At 39.1% G+C, this 19422-nt stretch overlaps 1 protein-coding gene across 3 annotated transcripts in view; it reads left to right on the top strand.

The window, feature by feature from the left end:
* The first annotated feature begins 1000 nt into the window (after positions 1-1000).
* The window catches only part of TBC1D16 (TBC1 domain family member 16), a 170333-nt gene continuing 151911 nt past the window's right edge, over positions 1001-19422 (top strand). For 2 of the 3 annotated variants that reach the window (XM_069076087.1, XM_069076089.1), the window contains exons 1-2: positions 1002-1287; positions 4022-4132. The gene's annotated coding sequence lies outside the window, so the exon portion shown is untranslated. Of the gene's footprint in view, positions 1288-4021; positions 4133-19422 lie in introns of all 3 variants that reach the window. The other variant, XM_069076088.1, reaches the window with a different exon arrangement.

The following is a 19422-nucleotide window of genomic DNA, read 5'->3' as shown; positions in this document are numbered from 1 at the left end:
CACATACCTCTCAATGTTTATTGACTGTATCAACTATTGTCACAAAAAAGGGTGGCTGAATAGAATTGATCTTAAAAGTGTAATCTGGACTCTCATGATTGGATAGGCAAGTTTCCAGTTTTCAACAACTTAGTGTCAGTTGAATGGGTCACATTCCTCCTTCAAACATTTTTCTTTTAGAATTTATTTATTTATTTTTAGTTTTCAACATTTATTTCCACAAAATTGAGTTCCAAATTTTCTCCCCATCTCTTCCCTACTTCCCACCCCAAGATGGCAAGTATACTGATTACCCCTTTCCCCAATCTGCCCTCCCTTCTATTCTCCCCTATCCCTCTCCCTCTTACTCCCTTCCCCCTTTCTTGTAGGACAAGATAGATTTCTATACCCCATTGCCTGTATATCTTATTTCCCGGTTGCATGTAAGAAAAATTTTAAATATTTGTTTTAAAAACTTTGAGTTCCAGATTCTCTCCCTTCTTCCCTCCTCACCCACCCCTCAAACCTTTTTCTTAAGTTGCTAGTTGAATGGGTAGCTTTCTCCCTTCAACCATTTTTAAGGTGCCAGGTGAACGGGGGAGGGGGAACACATTCCCCCTCCAATCATTTTTTTTAAAGGTTTGGAGGGGAAGGTGGGGAATGTGGATATTATAATTTGGTGGAGATGGACGATGGATTCTAGGGAGATTCAGCACCTCTCTCTTCCCTCATGGTGCCCCCAAAGCAAACTCATTGGAGTGCTCCTAGTGCGGAGTCCTAGGAACCAGGGCTGAGGTCCCAGGGCGAGCTCCTCCGGCCAGGAATGCCGGGATAGAAGGGTATGGACAGGGCCGGAATAGAAGAGAGGAGCTGGGGGGTGGGGGAGTGGGCCTGAGGGACTGGGGAGAGGGTCCCTTTGGCCTACCCCTCCCCCGCCCCGCCGCCTCAGTTGCCAGGGCGGTTGCTAAGGAAGTGTTGCCGGACCGGAAGTGGGAGGCCGGGTTGGGGGACTGGGCAGCCTGGCTGGTGCTTCTCCCTTTCCGGGAGCCAGAGCCGGAGCTGGAGCTAGAGCTGGGAGGGCGGGATCTGCGCCGGCCGCCGCAGCGAGAGGCAGGCCTTGCGAGCGGGCGGTCCTGAGTCCGGCTGGAAACGACCGCAGCCGTGTAGGGGGCGGGCCGGGGGGCCGGGCTTCGACTCGCCTCTGCTTGCGGGGCTCTGGGCTCCGGAGTCCTGCTCGCCCGGCCCCGCCTCATCCTTAGGGGAGGAGGCGGCTGCGCTGGCGGGACCCGAAAGCCGAGAGAGCTGGAGGTGAGTCCGTCCCCGTACGTGTCCAGGCCCTGGGTGAGTCTCAGTTCTGGCTGCTCCAGGTGGGAGGAGGACGGATAGGAAGCAGTGAGGAGCGCCCCGAACCGGGGAGGAATGCAAGGCCGCCCGTCCAGGTGGGGAGGTGGTGGGATATGGGAGGGGTGGGTTGCCTCCTAGAAGGGCCCAGAACTAGAGAGTCTTTGCAGCCTCAGGGGTGGGGGAGAAGGAAGGAAAGCATTTAAGCTCCTACTGTGTGGTAAGAGCTTTTCAAATAGCATCTCCTTTGACCCTTCTCACAACCCTGGGAGGTAGGTGCTAGTTTTAACTTTAATTTTGCAGATGAAGAAACTGAGGCAATGAGAGGTTGACTTGCTGCTAGTTTTGCTGCTGCTATAAGTGTCTGAATTTGAACTCAGGGCTTCCTGACTCCAAGCCCAGGGCTCAATTCACTTCGGGTAGAGGCAATTTTGGAGCCCCTGTCTCTGGATTGTTGAGTAGGAGTGTTGGAAGGAATAGTAATCAGAAAAAGCTCAGTATTTTCGGAGTTGTGTGAGACCCTTGTTGCTACCAGCGGTCCCTGGGGAGGTTGTGGTGGTAGTAATAGGATGGGGGGATTTGGGTGGGAGTCCAGTTGGGGACAGAAGATTCTCTTTGGGACTTATTGTGGAGTTGGTTTTGGAAGGAGGCACCCTTACTTTAGGCTTTCCCAAGTAGGGAGATGTTACTGAGTCTTTTTGCCTTGGCTGTAGTAATAGATTACTAGTAACGCATGCATCGAGTTGGAGGTATTTTAAGCGTTGTGGCACTGCTGCTGGGAATACAAGGGCTGGGGTACCTGTCCCTCCCCTTCTTTATCCAGCCATGTGTTGGTTGCTAGGGGAAGCCTTTCTCCAATTAGGGGGATAGCAGACTCCCATTTCTCACTTTCAGTGGCTCAATCATCCCTCCTCCCCCCATTTCTCAATGGAAATTGCTAATTATAGTCCTAGTTATGGCTCAAAAGTATATTGGATTCCCCAAAATGAGAAGGTAGGAAAAGAGATGCCTAATGTATACTTTGAATGAAGTATTGGACATATTGGAGAGAGAAAGAATGCTATGGAAGAATCACAAGGAGCATTAATGAATTAACAGGCTTTAAATTGATTCAGTAATATAATTTATAGCTACAGTTATTTGGGTGGGCTAATATTTTAAGTCTCATCAGAATATATAGCAGTAGTTCAATGGTGCTAATTAGAAATTTTACATTTTTACCCTAGAACTGGGCACTGCTGGATCAATAGAGCAAGCTTGATCTTTCCTGTGGTCTTTTCAATGTGTATCTACTTCCAGTCACTGCTTATCCCAGTGGATGCTTGTACCTCCACTGTTTAGTACTGATGGAATCTCTAATGGGACCTCCAGATCTTTTGCATTCATAGGGTCATAGGAACATATTCCTTTCAGGATGAGTTCTCTCTTATTCTCTTAAATGATATTTTGCCACCTGGCAAGCCTCAGCCAAAAGACTGAAAGCCACCTTTTTTTTGGGACGTATCCATAAGCCCTCAGCTTTTCCATCTCAGTATTCAATTAGGGGACTCCCATTGATAGATCATACATGACCAGAAGCATCCCCCTTCTCCACATATAATCAGCTGGAAAAAGGCAGAAAACACATGTGTATATATATATTATATATATATATATTATATATATATATGTAAACCTCTGTTACATATTTAAGAATTTATGGAGTATTATTTTCACTTCATAGTCATAGTTTTATTTTATTCTTTCAGTGCCCTTTCAATGTTGTTTGTTGTTCCTTCTCATTAATTGGCCTGTTCATGTTAGAACTGGGTGGTCTTTCTGCTCTGATATAATTTCTTTGGCTCTCCACCTAAGAAATTTTGCTTCATTTGAGCCAAGGCTTTTCTTTCTTGTTATTTCCGATTTTTTTCTCCCCTTAAGGGCAATTTAAAATTCCTAAAATAATTTTGGAGCCCAGCCAGAACCCAGATAAATCTAGAAACTTTCATTTCCACATTCAGATGTTGCATCATGTGTTAGCCTGATACTAATTTGATTTAGATTTGAGTTTCAATTAGAAAACTAATGAAGAAGAGAATGGTTTGTCTTTAATGGTTAAATGTTTACTGCCTCCCTCAAGTTTGTCTGAGAAGCAGGGCTAGATGCCAGGGCTTTCATGGTCTGATCCTATAGATTGAATTACTTTTGTACTTGAAGGCTTTTAATAATCTAACTTAGAATTAAGAGACACTTGAAAATTGCTCTCGACAATGAATGTGTATGTTATCATATAGGGGAAGAAGAAAGTCAGAATTTGACCCTTTTTTTTTTCACTAATTCTCACATTAATGGTGTGACCTATGTGGAATTATTTTACCTATGACTTTTTTTTGGCCGATGTGTAGAATAGTTTTTGTAACTCCTTTCATACTGATGGTGAAGTTCAATTCCTTAATGATTGAGATCTTTATTGAAAGCTTTTGAAGTATTTTTTATTATTAATTCTAAGGTGAATCAGTGAATGTCTGTGGCTTGTATTGTGTCTATAAGTGAAAGCTGCCTTTAGGTGAATTACCTAGATGCAGAAAATAGATAACCTCAGGACATGAGTAAACATAGTTTTTAAATTATCTTGGCTCTTGATGGAGAGTTTTCTTTATTAACAGTTAATTTTTTTGTTCCTACATAAATTAAGAGGGTGTTGTGCTTTATTTTTTTTCAGGCAAAGCAGTATGACTTGCTATGCTAAGTTACATACAGAAATTCAGGGACCATCAGACCTTCCACCTCTACAACAAGCTCCTTGTGACAATTAACGTCCATCTATAAATTGGTAAGAATTTACTAATCTCAGTGGGTTATGGATGATTTAACAATACAGATGTAGTAGAAAAACACAAAATTTAACCTGTATCAAAGGTGGGGAACTTTTGACCTCAAGGACTTCTAGGTCCTTGGGTGCAGCCTTTTGACTGAGTCTAAGTTTTGCAGAACAAATTTTTTGTTAAGGGGATTTGTTCTTTGATGTTTGGATTCCATCAAAGGACCCCACTTGAGGACCTAGAGGGCCACAAAAGCAGCCTTGAGGCTGAAGGTTCCCCACCCCTGACCTATATTTTTGCTAATCTCTTTATCTTTGAGGGCTTTATTGGGATTTTCTGTGATTATTAGGATTTTCCAGATTTGGATAACTTCATATGGTTTTTTATTACTTATATTTGTTATTCAGGTTAAGTGAATTAAGGTGAAAAGTAGATTTAGTGAGTCATAATTCTTGAAATGTGATTAGTATTTAGCATTATTTATTAATCTCTAATTACAGCTACCTCTTATGAGCTCTTGAAGAAATCATAAGAGGCTAGATCTTGAACATGAAGTCATTGTATTGGGTTATGACTTAGCTGATAGATTTCAACTTAATGGGTATGAATTTATTTGACATATGGGAAGAAAAACTTGTAAGATTTCCTTTACTTTTCTCAGATATAAGGGAAAAGAATATAGGAAAACATTCCCTGTCCCAGATTGTGTTAGTTATTTTAATTTTTTTTCTATGCTGGACATTTCTGGTATTGAACTTTAACCTTAGTACATTTTCCAATTAGCTGCTCTGTGTGAAGCCAACTCCTCAAAGGCTAAGAAATCTAACATGATTTGCATCTTGTCTTCACTTGTTTCTGTTGTTTAGCATAAGGACAGAAAAAGAAATGGTTCTTAAATAGCATTCAGTTAGAATTTTAGTAGCTTTGTTTATGTATACATGCATACTAATATACATTTAAATAATATTAAAAGACATTACAGATACTACTTCCCTTATTTTTGTTAGTATGGCTGGAAACATAGCCAGTGGTCTTAAGTTTCTGCTAATTTATATACTTTTGATTTATTTCACTAGCTATAAACTATACAGGACCATTATGTTTAATAGTCTGGTTAGTATTTGGTCATTAATACCTAGGATTTTTTTTCATGTTAGGAGAAGAGTTGCTTTGCAAATGTTAAATTATGCCATTTAAACAGAATATTTTTCCCAGGGAGGATTCTTTGTTATTTTTTATTGTGATCATCAATATGATTTTTATATTAGCTTTCAAGGCTACATAAAGGGTGGGTTCTCCTCCAGTTAGAGTATTTTTAAGTTTTCCATGGAGTAGGGTATGAACTAGTTGAGAGTTAGTATAGGGAGCAAGTTTTACCCTTTAATTGTGTTGTCCTCTTAATAGTAGGGCAGTGGTTCTCAAATTTTTTGGTCTCTGAACTCCCTTTATATTCTTAGAAATTATTGAGGACCCCTCTTTTGTGTTATATCTATCAATAGTTTACCATATTAGAAATTAAACCATCTTAGTATTACTATGAAAATAGTTTTGACCTTGTGGGTCCCCAACAGGGTCTTTCCAAACCACATTTTGTGAACTACTGCAGTAAGAGAACCATAGGAATCTTTTTTCAGTATGGACAGCCCAAGGTTATTCACTGTGGGTTGTTACTTAACCTTTAGTCATTTTAGTTTTAAATATGGTACAAGTTGAACATGCTTCTCCAAATTCTATAAGAAGTTCTTACCAGGAGTAGTCCTTATTATCTCTGGGTTACATTTTCCACAGACTGAATCCCACACTTGACCAGTACAGAAAATAAATTCTTTCCTCTCTTTTAACTGAGAAAACTGAGTGAAGGAAAGTAGTGGAGAAAGATACCAGCCAAGATAGGGTTTTATCTGCAGATAAGCCTTTTTACTCAACCTTGTGAAAAGGAAAGGATTTTGGAAACACTTCGAAACAGCCTTAGGTACAACAAAACATGGATGTTAGTTACCAACAAGGTTGTATTTGCCCTCTCAGTACTCTTTTTGGTAGCATAGAACTTAACCAGTGGGTCCCCTGTGGCTTCAGGACAGGTGTTCACTGGCAGCAGATGTTCTGTGGTAGGGAAGAAATCTTTGTGTGTATGAATGATGCTACTTAATGTTTGATTAAACTTGGAGTGATTTGTTAGTTGCTTCTTAGTATCTTGGGTTTCTGAGGATGGAAGAAATGAATTAGTTTCTGTTGGCTGTTACTATGTGACCAGAATCTGAAACATTATGCCATTAGAACATTGAATGGTTTTTCCTCCTGAGTCAGGCTTCCCCTTCTTCTTTTTTTTTTTTTTAAAGCAGTTGAGGTTAAGTAACTTGCTCAAGGTTACATGGCCAGTTATTTTGTGTGGGTCTTAAGTATCTGAGGCCAGAACTGATCCTGGATCTCCCGACTCCAGGGCTGGCGCTCTTACTCACTGTGCCACCTGTCCACCCCTAGGCTTCCCCTTCTTTAAGGTGTAGGCCACAATGTTAGTATACTTGGCTTTCTTAGTTTTTTTTTTCTTTTTCCTAGAAGGATTTAGAATAGAAAATAAATTTTTGGTAGTCTTGGGTCTACTTTTCCCACCTTGTTTGGAACTTGCTATTGTTTATATTTGTGCTAGGCAGTGTGCTAAGCACTGGGAATACAATGACAGAAATGAAATGATCTCTGTCTTCAAGGAGTTTATTTTCTATATATGAAATTAATATAAGATAATTTTAGTAGGGAAGACACTAGCAGCTATGGGAATTAGGAAAACTTTCATGTAGATAGAGGTGTTTTCAGCTTAATTTTGAAGAAAATCAGATTCCTAAAAGTAGTGAAGAGAAATAATGTTTGACTCATGAAGGACATGTAATGCAAACGTACCTGGATGGGAAATAAATAGCAAGTAGGTTAGTTCAGTGTGACTGAACTAGAGTTCACATATTCAAAGACTGGAAAGGTAGCAACAGGCCAAATTATAAAGACTTTTAAATGTCAGATGGGCAAGTCAATACTTGATGCTTAAGGTAAGAGGAAGTCATTGGAATTTGAATACATTTAAGGGATGGAGTATGTTGTGACATGGTGGGGCCTGCACTTTAGGAAAATCACTTTGTCTAGTATATGGAAAATAGTTTGGAGAGGAGAAAGACTTGGGCTGGGAGACCCAATAGAAGGTTATTGCAATCATCTATGTGAGAAGTGATAAGAACCTGAACTGAGGTGGTGACTGTATAAGTGGGGAGAAAGTGATAAAGGCAAGGGATATTGTGAAGATAGAAAGACAAGACTTGGAAACTAATTTTATGGGTGGAATGAGTGAGAAGATGAAGATAATAACACCAAGTTTGTGAATCTGGATGATTTGTCAGGATGGATGTACCACTTAACAGAAATAGAGAAGTTTGAAAGATTAGTAGGTTTGGGGAGAAAAGTAATGAGTTCTGTTTGTGATGTGTTGAGTTTGAGGTGCCTCTAAAGGACGTTTGTTTAAGAATGTTTAATTTTAGTAGGTAGTTTGTGATGTGGGACTGGAGCTCAGCCAGCAGCAAAGGATGGGAGTTGCAAAGAGGAAAATTTAGGCATGTCGGGAAAAACTTTTAGGAAGTGTTATTTGGCTACTTTGAGATGTAATAGGTTTCCTCTAATTGGAGGTCAAGAAAACTTTTAACCATTTGTCAGATATGTTATAGTGGGAATTTCTTTTAAGGTTGAACCTTATGGCTTCCGAGGTCCCTTTCAGTTCCAAAATTTTGTCATTCTGTGGTTCTTTCTGCTTTCTGGCCATCCCTTCTCTTTTTTATTTGTTGGCTGCTCTTTCTCCAAAACTTATTTGCTCTCTTCTCTATTGTACTCACTTCCTTGGCAGTGTCAATCATTTTTTCACCACTATGAAGATGACTCCCAAATTGGTATCTCAAGTCTAGACTGTACCCTAGAATTCCAGTCTCATTTCTTTTTTGGGGGGTGGGACCTCAAAACAACTTTTTTATTTTATTTTTTTTTACATTTAAAAAACATTAATTTATTTCTAGTTTTCAACATTTAGTTCCATAGGCTTTTCAGTCTTAAATTTTCTCCCCCTCTGGGGGGCTAGGTGGAGCAGTGAATAGAGCACTGGCCCTGAAGTCAGGAGAACCTGAGTTCAAATCCAGCCTCAAACTCTTAACACAAAAACTAGCTGTGTGACCTTGGGCAAGTTGCTTAACCCCAATTGCCCTCAAAAAAATTTTTTTTCTCCCCCTCCCTCCCCAAGATGGCATGCAATCTTATCTAGGCTTTACATATACATTCATATTAGTCAAGTTGTAAAGGAGAATTATAGTCAATGGAATGAATCATGAGAAAGAAGAAACTAAAGCAAAACAAAAAGAGAGAGCAAATAGTATGCTTCGATCAGCATTCAGACTCTGTAGTTTTTTTCTGGATGTGGATAGTCTCTTCCATCATGAGCCTTTTGGATTTGTCCTAGAACCTTGCATTGCTGAGAAGAACTAAGTCTTGCACAATGTGGCTGTAACTGTGTACAATGTTCTCCTGGTTCTGCTAACCTCACTCAGCATTAGTTCATGTAAGTCTTTCCAGGTTTTTCTGGTCTGCCTGCTCATCATTTCTTTTAGCACAATAGTATTCCATTATATTCATATACCACAACTTGTTCAGCCATTCCCCAATTGATGGGAATCCCCTCAGTTTTCAATTCTTTGCCACCACAATAAGAACTACTATAAATATTTTTGTACATGTGGGTCTCCAGTCTAATTTCTTAAACTGCCTGCTGGGTATCTTCTGCTGGATGTCCTGCTGGTAACTCATAATCAATCATGTCCCAAATTGAACTCCAGAATCTTGCCCTTCTGCTTCACTATTTCCCCAACTCACTCAAGCCCTAAATTTCTGTGTCTCTGTGACCCTTTTCTTTCCTTCAGTCTGTAGCCAATTAGTGTCAGTACCTGTTAACTCTTATCTTCACTTTTTCTTCCTTCCTTATGATCCTGACTGATTTGTTTTATATTTGCATCCTTTGGATTTAGCACAGTGCCTTGCTCATAGTGGCACTTAAACATTGTGTCAGATTAAATTTCAAGGTATCTTAAACCAAAATCTGGCTGTAAGTATACCTCATAGGCACTGGAGAGAGGAGAGTGTTTGGGGTATATGGAGAGCACAGATAGTTTTCTCTTAATTTTGTGGCATAATGGTTGTCCAGAGAATGTTTTTTTTTAACTTGATAAACTATTTTGGCTATTTCTACTTGAGTGAGGTTGTTTATCCCAGCTTCTAGAATGTTCAAGCTCCTTGGGATAGAAATTGTAATTCCTTGAGGCAAATTGTAGAATAGGTGACCTTTCTGTAAATATTTTTTAGAACCATTATTTTCCACTGACATTGAAATAGGCTTTATTACAGCAATATTAATTTTACTTAAATGAATACTATAATGGCTAAGAGCTGCTTCCTGGTGATACCTGTTTCAGACTAGCAGCAGAGCCAGTCTTTGGCAAGATAATAAATGAGGGAAATTTTTCTTCAGTATCCCACTCTTTTCCTCTTGTCCATTTCCAGTTTCCTCTCTACAGATGCCAGGTGCCATTATATTACTATCTGATTGCTTAGTCTCCTGCTGTGATACCTCATCTAACCTTGGCTTTCCTAAGCAGTACTTGGTATTAAAACAATTACTTTTACCACGTTGAAAATTTCCTCCTCAAAAATATTCATTCCTTCTGGTTGCTACATCTTCCTTCAAAGCTTAGCTCAAATGCCACTTAGTATTCCACCATGCAAATTACATTGTATTTATTTTGTATAAATTTATATGTGTACATGATCTGTCATCCATAAAACATAAATTCCTTGAGGGCAAGGACTTTTTCATTTTTGCCTTTGAATCCCCAGAGCCAGGTATAGTGCTGGCACATTGTATGGTTCAATAAATGCGTATTGATGATTGAACTGATTTACATTTAGGCTGGAATAGCGTAGCCTTTAACTCCTCAGGGCATTTATGTTTTTGAAAATTAAATTTTCTTTTTTATTATGAACTCAGCAGATGTGAACATATCAACATACAAAGACAAAAAATAAGATTTAGTCAATCAGTTAACAAGTATTTATTAAGGACCTACTGTGTGCCAGACAATGTTATGGGTGCTGGGGATACAAGTGTGAATAATAAAACATTCACACTTACAACGAGATTACAAACTAATGGGAGAGATAGCAAGTACATATATGTCATAAATATAAAAAAAAGTTAAATTTTTTTTTAAATACAGTCCTTTCTTCTTGGGAATTTTTGATCTAAGTACCAGAGTATGTATATGTATATGTAGTCATATGTGGTATATGTAGTCATATCAGTAGCAGGACAAAAGCATTAAATCCACTAAGTTTACAATTCTCTCCTTAAGCCAAATCCACTGAGAGTAAGGTTGACTCATTTTCTTTCACCTCCCTGCTCTTCCCTTCCATTGTAATAGCTTTCTCATGCCTCTTTTATGTTAGGTAATTTACCCTATCTATTCTATCTCTCCCTTTCTCCTTCTCCCAATATATTCCTCTCTCACCCCTTAGTTTTATTTTTTAGATATCATCCCTTCATAACTCACCCTGTGCCCTCTGTCTACGCATACATTTATATATGTATATATATGTATGTGTATATGTATATATAATATATTCCCTTCAGTTATCCTAATACTGAGAAAAGTCTCATGAGTTACAAATACCATGTTTCCATGTAGAAATGTAATTCAGCTTTAATAAATCCCTTATGATTTCTCTTTCCTGTTTACCTTTTCATGCTTCTCTTTATTCTTGTATTTGAAAGTCACATTTTTTTTGTTCAGCTCTGGTCTTTTCGTCAGGAATGTTTGAAAGTTCTTTATTTCATTGAATACTCATTTTTTCCCCTGAAGTATTATACTCAGTTTTGCTGGGTAGGTAATTCTTGGTTTTAATCCTAATTCCTTTGACCTCTGTAATATATTCCAAGGCCTTTGATCCCTTAATGTACAAAGTGCTAGATCTCGTGTTACCCTGATTGTGTTTCCACAATACTCAAATTGTTTCTTTCTGACTGCTGTAACATTTTCTCCTTGACCTGGGAACTCTGAAATTTGGCTACAATATTCCTAGGAATTTTCTTTTTGGGATCTTTTTTTAAAGAGGCAATTGGTGAATTCCTTCAATTTCTATTTTACCTTCTGGTTCTAGAATATCAGGACAGTTTTCCTTGATAATTTCTTTTTTTTTTTTTTAAGCAATCAGGGTTAAGTAACTTGCTCAAGGTTACACGGCCAGTTATTTCTGGGTGTGGTGCTGAGTGTCTGAGCCCGGGATTTGATCTTCAGGTCGTCCCAACACTGGAGCCGGTGCTCTTACTCGCTGAGCCACCTGGCTGCCCCTAAGCAATTGGGGTTAAGTAACTTGCTCAAGGTTACACGGCCAGGTGTTTCTGGGTGGGTGCTAAGTGTCTGAGCCCGGGATTCGATCTCCAGGTCTATCTCAACACTGGAGCCGGTGCTCTTACTCGCTGTGCTACCTGGCCGCCCCTTCTTGATAATTTCTTGAAGGATGATGTCTAGGCTCTTTTTTGGATCATGGCTTTCAGGTAGTCCAGTAATTTTTAAATTGTTTCTCCTGGATCTGTTTTCCAGGTCAGTGGTTTTTCCAGTGAGATATTTTATATTGTCTTCTATTTTTTCATTCTTTTGGATTTGTTTTATAATATCTTGATTTCTCACAAAGTCATTAGCTTCCATTTGCTCCATTCTAATTTTGAAGGAATTCTTTTCTTCATTGAGCATTTGGAACTCCTTTTTCATTTGGCCAGTTTTGCTTTTTAAGGCATTCTTCTCATTGGCTTTTTGACCCTCTTTTGCCATTTCAATTAGTTTATTTTTTAAGGTGTTTTTTTCTTCAGTATTTTTTTTTTGGGTCTCCTTTAGCGAGCTGTTGACTTGTTTTTCATGATTTTCTTGCATCACTCTCATTTCTCTTCCCAATTTTTCTTCTACTTTTCTTACTTGATTTTCAAAATGCTTTTTGAGCTCCTCTATGGCCTATGACCAATTCATATTTTTCTTGAGGGCTTTTAATGCAGGAGTTTTGACTTTGTTGTCTTCTTCTGGTTGTATGTTTTGACCTTCTTTGTCACCAAAGAAAGGCTCTATAGTCTGATTGTTTTCCCCTCTGTTTGCTCATTTTCCTAAACAATTACTTGACTTTTGAGCTCTTTGCCACAGTACAACTCTGCTTCCAGAGTGGAGACTTCTGTGACTAAATTTCTAGGATTTTGTGCAGCTGTTGTTAGAGCTACTTCTTGCCACTTGTAAATTTTCAGTTCTTCTAAGATAATATGATCACAGGAGAGGTGTTTACTCCTCTCCTGACCTGTGATATTGTCTATGAGGGACCACAAGCCCCTTTTTCTGCCTCTGAACTGTGAGAAGGATTCCTTTTCCACAGCTGCCACAAATTCTGTCATGCCAGTGCTCCTCCTCACCCCAGGACTTCTACCCAAAACTGCAACCCATATCCAATCAGGGCAAAGCAAGGAAATCCTCACTCAGTGCCAGCAAAGAGATTCTTGCAACTGTCCTCTGATCAGCCACTTGATCACACTATCCTCTGTGGGCATGGAGCTCCAGAAGCAGCGGCTGCTGCTGCCACCTCCTCTGCTTCCCAAGGCTGGGACCAGACCATACTCTTCACTCATCCAGGTTTAAAATTACTTTGTCTTTGGCATTTGTGGGTTGAAAAGTCTGGAAACTGCTACAGTTGCAAGTGATTCGGACCCCTGAGGCCTATGCTGGCATGACCCATATGGGATTGTTCTCTGCTCCAAGCCTCATGCAATATACCCTTCTTGTCGATCTGCCAGGCTATCTTCAGTTAGAGATGTGTTTCACTGTCATTTTGTGGGTTCTGTAGCTCTAAAATTTGTTTAGGGTCTTTTTTTTACTATTTGGAGGTGATTGGGGGAAGAGCTCAATCAAGTTCCTGCTTTTACTCCACAATCTTGACTCTGCCATATTTATTATTTCTTATGACTCATTATTATATTACATTCACATGTCATAATTAGTTCAGCCATTGACCAGATGATGAGAACCCATTTTGTTTCTAGTTCTTGGCTATTACAGTGCATTGTAAATATTTTTGTATATATGGGACTTTTTCTTTTTGACTCCCTTGGTTTAGATACCTGGTAATGGCATAACTGTCAAAGAATTCAATTACTGGTCATGCCCTCACCTTCTTTTACTGAAATAGTTTTCATCCTTAAAGACCTAGCTCCTCTTCAAATAAATATTCCCTAATCTCCAGATCCTCTATTTTTTTGGTAAGAGTGACCTGATCTGTGATTTCATCATTTAAAGGTAATTTGTAGTATGGAAATGCCCTATTCCAGTGCAGGTCTGAAGCTGTTCTGCCACTTTGAGTCTTTGAGAGTTGTTTGGGAGCACTAAGACATTAAGTGACTTGCCTAGGGTCACGGAGCCAATATATGCAACCCAGGTCTTTTTGAAACCAATTCTGTTAGCCACTGTACCATGGCTGCCTTTCTATATCTCATAACCCTATTCTAATTTGTATTCTAATTGAGTATTTTTATAATTTTTATAATCTTCTCTAATTATGTAATATATATTCTTTGAGGGAAGCAATTCCTTTTATGTGTGTTTATAATCTTTAGCACCTTGCATCGTTTACATAGTAAAAAGTTAAATTTTAGGGACAACTAGGTGGCACAGTGAATAGATCACCAGCCCTGGAGTCAGGAGGACATGAATTCAAATTTGGCCTCTTATACTCGACACACTTACTAGCTGTGTGACCTTGGGCAAGTCACTTAACCCTAATTGCCTTACCTTCCCCACTCCAAAAAAAAAAAAGTTAAATTTTTTAAAAAATACAGTCCTTTCTTCTTGGGAATTTTTGATCTAAGTACCAGAGTATGTATATGTATATGTAGTCATATGTGGTATATGTAGTCATATCAGTAGCAGGACAAAAGCATTAAATCCACTAAGTTTACAATTCATTTGGGGAGATATGGAATAGCATAAGATTACATATAATCTGGGGTAGCTAGGTGGCATAGCCCTGGAGTCAGGAGGTCCTGAGTTCAAATCTGGCCTCAGACACTTAACACAAAAACTAGCTGTGTGACCTTGGGCAAGTCACTTAACCCCATTTGCCTTCCAAAAAGCAAAAAAATAAAAACTAAAATAAGATTACATATAATCAAATGCCAAATGACTGGGGTGGCTAAGTGGCTCAGTGGATAGAGCACTGGCTCTGAAGTCAGGAGGACCTGAGTTCAAATCCGGCCTCAGACACTTAACACTTACTAGCCATGTGACCTTGGGCAAATCACTTAACCCCAACTTCCCTCCAAAAAGGGCAAAAAAAAAAAATGCCAAATGATAAAATGATAGAGTCAGACTAAATTATCACTGAGAGAACTTTTAACTTTAAAAGTCTATGATTCTGGGGCGGCCAGGTGGCTAAGTGAGTAAGAGCACTGGCCCCAGAGTCAGGAGACCTGGGATCGGTTCCGGCCTCAGATACTTGATACCCACACAAAAATAACTGGCCCTGTAACCTTGAGCGAGTTACTTAACCCTGATTGCTTAAAAAAAAAAAGTCTATGATTCTGTTTGAAGATTGTAAAATTTTATTATTGGTTTAAAACCTAGCTATTAACACATAAAACTGTACTTATACAACTTCCATTTCCTAGGGATTTGGAGAAAAGCTTTGTTATATTACTTAAAAAGTACATTGAGTTCCTTGTCTTATTATTCAGGTTTCAGATAACAAATTTCTTCCTAGAATCACATTTCTTGCTACAGGACTTAATCTTGCTTCCCTCAACAAGTACTGACATATGAACCTTCTCTGAGGATGTAAACTCTCTTCGGAGGACATTTACTCTGTTAGATGAGTTCATGGCAGTACTTTTCTGAACATATAATAAAAATCACTCACCAGATCCATAGAACAATGTCTTGTTTCAGACCTGGGTGTTCTGACTCTTAAAAGCTGTCAAAGTGTGGATACCCATTCAGGATCTTAGTTTCTCCATATTTTACCCTGGTATCCTCCTTGCCCTTTGCAAATGATACCGAGAACAAATACGGTATTCATTGCCCTCTGAGAGAGAGTATTATTCTAATCCATATTGTTTATTTTCATTGTTTTTCTTACTAAAGCACAGAAATGTACTCATTCCTTGCCAGACCTTTCCATCACTGTTGGTGGCCCTTGATCCTCTCACGCCCATCTTCCTTCCCCCTTTTCCCCAATCATTTGGCGTTATTTTTAAAAATACTTTTTTGGATATCTTTTGTTTTTACATTGCCTAAACTTCCTCCTGTATCTCTCCCCAGAAAACCATATGAGATAACAAAGTTTTTTTTTAATACAAAGAGGAAAAATAAAGTAAAATAAAAAAATACCATCAATACATAAAAAAATCTGAAAATATATGCAGTGTTTGAAATCTGTGAACAGTAGCCCTTTCCCTATCATCTCCATCTCTTAAAAAAAAGTAGTTTTTTTTTATCCCTTCTTTTGAGCTGAGCTTGTTCTTTATAATTTTGCAGGGTTTCACTTTGTTGTTATTCTTTCCCTTTATATTTTTTAAGTCATTTATTGTCTCTGTTTAACTTAACTCTGTATGAGTTTATATGTATATATAAACTTTCTCTTCTTATCTTGTCTCCCTCTTATAGCACAGTGATATTCCCCTACTTTCATCGACCCCAATTTATTTTTCAAATGCTTTATTAACTTCTGATTTACATCATTCATTTCCGCCAGATTTTGAGTTACAAATTTTCTCCCCGTTTTTCCCCTACCCAGTGCCCCAAAATAGCAATCCCACAGGATATCCCCTCCTCCAATCTGCTCTCTCCCATATTTTGTCCCATACCCCTTTCGACTTTTCCAATAGGGCATGGTGGATCTCTGTGCCCCAGTGCCTGTATATCTTATTTACCAATTACATCTAAAATAGTATTAATTATAGTGTATATATATATATTATACATATATATATTTTAAACATTTGATTTTAAAACTTTGAATTCCAGATTCATTCCCTTCCTCCCTTATCACCCATCCTTACTGGGAAGATAAGCAGTTCAGTATAGGTTGTACATGTGTGGCTAATGCAAAACAATAACATAGTAGATATATTGTAAAAGACTGACTATATTTCCCTCCCTCCTATCCTACCTCCCACTTGTTCTATTCTCTACTTTGATCCCATCCCTTTTCAAAAGTGGGTGCTTCCAACTTCCCTCCCCCCCAGTCTGCCCTCCCTTCCATCATCCCCCACTCTGATCCCCTTCCCCCCTACTCTCCTGTAGGGTGAGATACCCTATTTAGTGTGTATTTCATTCCCTCCCCAAGCCAAATTCAATGAGAATAAGGTTGACGCATTCCCTTTTGCCTTCTTATTCTTCCTCTCCATTGTAACCATTTACCCTTGCTTCTTCTTTATGAGATAGTTTACTCCATTCTGTTTCTCCTCATCTCCTCTCATTATATTCCTCTCACCTCTTAATCTCACCTTTTAAGTATCATCTCTTCCTGTTAAATTGGTCCTGTGCCCTCTATGTATACCTGTAAACATATATAGGCACATTCACATATGTATTCATATGCCCATATACCCTCATATTATATATATATTATATATTATATATATTTCTATTCCCTTCAACTATTTTCATACTGACAAAAGTTTCATGAGTTACAATTATTGTTTTTCCATGTAGGAATGTTAATAGTTCAACTTTGATAAGTTCCTTATGATTTCTTTTCCCTATTTACCTTCTCATGCTTCTCTTGCTTCTTGTATCTGAATGTGAAATTTTCTGTTCAACTCTGGTTTTTTCCTCGAGAATTCTTGAAAGTCCTCTATTTAGGAAGAATGCTTGAAAGTCCTCTATCCCACTGATTGACCATATTTTCCCCTGAAACATGATACTCAGTTTTTCTGGGTAGGTGACTCTTGGTTTTAATCCCAGCTCCTTTGCCCTCCGGAACATCATATTCCAAGCCCTTCAACCCCTCAGTGTAGAAGCTGCCAGATCCTGGGTTATCCTGATTGTATTTCGACAATATTCAGATTGTTTCTTCCTGGCTGCTTGTAGTATTCTCTCCTTAATCTGGGAATTCTGGAACCGGCTATAATATTCCTAGGAGTTGTCTTTTTGGGATCTTTTTCAGGAGGTGATTGGTGGATTCTTTCAACTTCTGTTTTGCCCTCTGGTTCTTAAACATCAGGGCAGTTTTCTTTGAGAACTTCCTGGAAGATGATTTCTAGGTTCTTTCTTTGATCATGGCTTTCAGGTAGTCCAATAATTTTCTCCTGGATCTATTTTCCAGGTCAGTGGTTTTTCCCATGAGATATTTCACATTGCCGCTTATTCTTTCATTTGTGTGGATCTGCTTAATAGCATCTTGATTTCTCACCAAGTCATTAGCTTCCATTTGCTCCAGTCTAATTCTGAAGCAATGATTCTCCTCATTGAGCTTTTGAGATTTTTTTTCCATCTGTCAAATTTGACTTTTTAAGGCATTCTTCTCCTTATTGCCTTTTTGAGCCTTTTTTGCCATTTGAGTTAGTCTATTTTTTAAGGTGTTGTTTTCCTCAGTCAGGCTGTTGATTCTCATTTTGTAATTTTCTTGCATTGTTCTCATTTCTCTTCCCAATTTTTCCTCCACTTCTCTTATCTGCTTCTTAAGGTCCTCTATGGCCTGTAACCAGCTCATATTTTCCTTTGAAGCTTTTGGTGCAGGAGTTCTGACTTCACTGTCTTCTTCCTGTTCCATGCTTTGCTCCTTTTTGTCCCCAAAATAGGAGTCTAATGTTGGAATTTTCTGTCTGCCTTGTTTCCTTTGCCTGCTCATTTTGCCCCTCAGTCACTTGACCCCTGGGCTTTTTGCCACAGTAGGACTCTGCCACCAGACAGGGGAGCTTTCGTCCCAAACGCTGGGGTTTTCTCAGCTGCTGGAGGTATTAGATGGGGACCCTCTCTGAGGCCTTCGAATGCTTTGGCAAGCTAGACACACACCCCAGAACCTCCACCCTAGACTGCATTCCAGATCCAAGAAGGTTAAAGCAAGAGCTATTACCCCTTAGACTGGTGCTTGGTTCCCCTACACTCTGCAGGCCAGCAGCTGAAGCTGCCACATGGCCCTGACTGGCTGTGCTGCTGGCTGTGCCTGGTGTCTCAGTGGCTTCTCTCTGGGGGGGGTGCAAAAGCTTACTCCCACTTACTGGGTCCCAAAGTGAAGACTGCACTGACCTCTCACTTTGTCCTTCACATCTAAGTGTTGATAATTCTGTAAGGGGCCACAGCTGCTGCTGATCTGGAGTCCCTCTAATTGGGGCCTGGTCAGGCCCACCCTGGGGCTAAAACCTCTGCCTCACGTGGGCCTGGGCTTGGCTGCCAGAGCACTGTGCTGGCCGATTCCTGCCGGCCTGCCGGGCTGTCCTCAGCAGGAGGTTAGCTTCTCTGTGTCATTTTGTGGGTTCTGTAGCACCAAAGTTTGTTCAGAGTCCCCTTTTTACATGGATTGGGGAAAGTGGAAGCTGGAGCCGCTCGGAGGGCATGCTTCTACTCCACCATCTTGACTTCGGCCCCGCATCTACCACGATTTATTTAGCCATTCCCCAATCAGTGGGCATCACTTTTGTTTCTAGTTCTTTGCTACCACAAAAAGTGCTACTATAAATATTTTGCTGTCTAAGTGTCCTTTTTTTTTTTATCAGTGACAATGCCTGGTAGTGGAATCTGGGGAGGCAAAGAAGCGTAGGAACATTTTAGCTACTTTTATTTGCATAATTCCAAATTTGTTTCCAAAATGGTTGTATTAATTCACAGTTCCACCAACAGGATATTGCTAGCATCATCATAGTGTAGCATCATCTTTGACATTTTTTTTTGCCTGCTTGATGTAATTATTCAAAAGATGATTATGAATTCATCTCTATAAAACCAGTATTTTCCCCTTGAAATCCCTACTAACTTCTTCAGGCGGTTGTCATTTAAAAAATTGAACTTTTAAGCAACTTTTAAAAGAAAAAAACAAACTTAATGAATATCAGAGTCTGAACTATCTATATCATTTTCCTTTTTTTCCCAACATTTGGTAATAATCTTATTTTTAATATAGAGTTGTAATTTATATTACATTATATTATATATATATATTACATATTATATAGTATCTACTTTTTTCACTTAAAATTTATTCATAT

This window comes from Petaurus breviceps, unplaced genomic scaffold (assembly GCF_028583685.1).
Source record: "Petaurus breviceps papuanus isolate PSGF00001 unplaced genomic scaffold, PetGlider_PUasm1.0 90925, whole genome shotgun sequence".
NCBI classification, from domain to species: domain Eukaryota; kingdom Metazoa; phylum Chordata; class Mammalia; order Diprotodontia; family Petauridae; genus Petaurus; species Petaurus breviceps.
Note: the sequence above shows the minus strand (reverse complement) of the source record. Positions and strands in the feature narration are given on the sequence as shown.